The 3,373-nt window shown below is 33.5% G+C and overlaps 1 protein-coding gene across 1 annotated transcript in view; it reads left to right on the top strand.

Moving 5' to 3' along the window:
* The window catches only part of oprl1 (opiate receptor-like 1), a 42,841-nt gene that overhangs the window by 24,390 nt on the left and 15,078 nt on the right, over positions 1-3,373 (top strand). The window lies entirely within an intron of this gene.

A 3,373-nucleotide genomic window follows, 5' to 3' on the forward strand; every position in this document is an offset into this window, starting at 1 on the left:
ATTAAACAAGTATTAGATCGCACAGCAATGTGTAAAAATAATCATCAGGCCGTTGGCGCTCTCTGCAGGCCTTTGTTGTAATGCGTAATGTACATTATCTCTATTGTTTATAATACATGATGTATTTTAACAGTTTTGTTCAATAAAACCATATGATTTCTTGCTTTTGATACTTCTGTTTTCCATTATTTTCTGGATTCCATTTTAATGGTTCCATAAAATTTTAGTAATCAAAAGCATCTCCAATTAATAGATTTTTTTTTCTTCTTTTTTTTTCCAGAAATTTAAATTTTTCTCCTAAATAAATTCTGGTAAATAACATTTCTGGTAAATACTACAATCTATCTAGATTAGTATTTATTCATTTATTACTCACTGTACAGTATGCTTCCAGTCAATCAGGCTGTCTTTTTATTATTTTATATATTTATTATCTGTATATGCCAAGGATAAAATTGAACAACCACTTCTTTCTCTCTTTCCATCAAAACATGTCCTCATGTAACTCAGAAATATACATCGATGAGCCACTATATTTCTATATGAGTGTAGCAATACATATTGGCAAAGCACATTCAATCTTTATCATTTTCTATAGCCGTCCTTGTAAATTTACCTCATAAAGCCATCTACACAGCGTCTGAAAGAACCAATTACTCTGTGATTTCAATCGGTTGATCACTTTTGGTTGTGAATAGGACAGTCATCTTTATTCGATAGAGTGAGCAAATATAATTATACTCAAGTACATCTACACGATGACTACTTCAGCAGAGGATTTGTTTGTCTCATTGCAGGAGTTCATGTAGAATGAGTGGCATTTGATGAAATGCTACTTCAAAACTTTTCTCTTTTGCACAGTATTTGATATTTCAATCAGATATTGTGTAAAAGAGTTTTGTCTAGAAATATTTTTTTTTATTAAATATGTATTGTCTTGGATGTTGACAATTCAAATAAGTCATCCATCATTTATGAATCAAGCTGTCTTTTGGCTGCTGAGGAGCGACAGTAAAATTTGTTATCGCTCCCAAATGGAAGGTTACACACCAGTAACTGCATCATTCAGATCACAGCGTGGCATTTATGTCATGTGTACATACGACGGCCATACAACTATGATTAATGACACATGCAGCCACCATATGGCTTATGTACTTTACTTAATATTACATCCATTTGTTGTTCAGAAACAGCAGTTCACACAGATTTATCAGAGAAAACATTTGATGAGGTAACACAAAAACTTATCCTTTTGTGCTTGTGGGTTTTATGCCTGCTACTGTACTCAATCATCACCAAAATGCACTATAAATACATACAGCAACAGCATTTTTATGGGCTCTTTAAAGTCCAGTTGTTTATATCACAAGCTTTTGCTATTTGCTATACACTACCATTCAAAAGTTAGGGTTGGTTAGATTTTTTGTTTTGAAAAAGTCTCTTATGTTGACCAAAGCTGCATTTATTTGACCAAAAATACAGCAAAAAAAAATTAACTAAAATAACTTTTATATTTTAATATAGTTTAAAATGTAATTTATTCCTGTGATGCAAAACTGAATTTTCAGCATCATTACTCCAGTCTTCAGTGTCACATGATCCTTCAGAAATCATTATAATATGCTGATTTGCTGCTCAAGAATCATTTACTATTATTATCAATGTTGAAAACAGTTGTGCTGCTTTATATGTCAAAAACGTGATACACAGATTTTCTCGAACACTATTTCATCTCCTCACATTTAACACTCATAGCTCAGGAGGTCTTCACTAAAGCTGTGAATGTCTTTTGCAGATCAGGTGTCGGAGTGAGAGTCTCTACAGAAACACTCTTCCCTCTCATGACTGACACACACACACACACACTCTCTCTCACCGGTACTGCATAACTCTGCTGCTTTATTAAGATTTGAGATATTACTCTGCAGAAAATGAAATTAAATTCCAGCAATCTCAGCCCTTCCCCTGTGACTTCAGTGGCTGCAAGACAAAAAATTATACAATTAACATACATATATCATCTAATGTGGCAGGCCATATAATATTTATAGCAGATCAAGTGATTATTCATTCCTTTTTCCTGCATGGATACATAATCTCTGGAGAGACTGTTTCATGAACCAAAATTAGAATTGATCTCATGCTACAGGAACAATAAAGAACTGGCACTTTTGTCTCTTACAGATCAGCAAACTTATATTTATAGTAAGCAATCTCAGTTTTGATGATGATCAAATGTTAAAAAGAGCTATAAGCAGATGAGCATTGGTGTTCAAAAGGGTCGGGTTTAGTTTAGAGTTTAGAAAAAGTCTCTTATGTTTTCCAAGGCTGCATTTATTAGATCAAAACTACTGTAAAACACTAATATTGTGAAACATTATTGCAATTTAGAATAACTGTTTTCTATTGTAATGTCATTTGTTCCTGTGATGCAAAGCTGACATTTCAGCATCATTACTCCAGTCTTCAGTGTCACATGATCCTTCAGAAATCACTCTAATATGCTGATTTGCTGTTCAAGAAACATTTCTTATTATTATCAATGTTGGAAACAGTTGTTATGCTTGATATTTTTGTGGAAACCATAATACATTGTTTTCAGGATTTTCCTGTGAATAGAAAATTCAAAAGAACAGCAATTATTTGAAATACAAATCTTTTGTAACATTATACATTTCTTTACTGTCACTTTGGATCAACTTAATGCATCCTTGCTGTATAAAAGTATTGATTTCTTGCAAAACACACACATATAGTGATCCACAAATGTTGAGAATAATATTACTATTTTAAAATTGTGTCAAATAATATATAATTTGCTACTTTTGGATGTATTATTTGTACATTCGGGGATTCTGTTTTTCATGAAGAATACATGTGATGCTCCCTCAGAAGGCAGCATATTCCCGCATTACAGTCCATCATTTAAAGGGATAGTTCACCCAAAAATGAAAATTCTGTCATTAATTACTCACCCTCATGTCGTTATAAACCTGTACGACCTCCGTTCATCTCTGGAACACAAATTAAGATATTTTTGATGCATTCTGAGAACTCTCCGACCCTCCCATAGACAGCAATGTAATTAACACGATCAACGTCCAGAAACGTAGCAAGGAGATCGGTAAAATAATGACACAGCTGACACAGAACAGCATATGCTGTTTGCGTTCAGTGGATATTCTCCAAAATGGCACTGTAGGGTGACGCGGAGGAGACGAATTGTTGAATAAAGTCGTTATTTTTGTTTACTTTGCATACAAAAAGTATTCTCGTAGCTTCGTAAAATTACGGTTGAACCCCTGATGTCACACGGATTATTTTACCGATCTCCTTGCTACGTTTCTGGACGTTGATCGTGTTAATTACA

The sequence above is a fragment of the Sinocyclocheilus rhinocerous genome, unplaced genomic scaffold, assembly GCF_001515625.1.
Source record: "Sinocyclocheilus rhinocerous isolate Xijiao unplaced genomic scaffold, SAMN03320098_v1.1 scaffold666, whole genome shotgun sequence".
NCBI lineage: Eukaryota > Metazoa > Chordata > Actinopteri > Cypriniformes > Cyprinidae > Sinocyclocheilus > Sinocyclocheilus rhinocerous.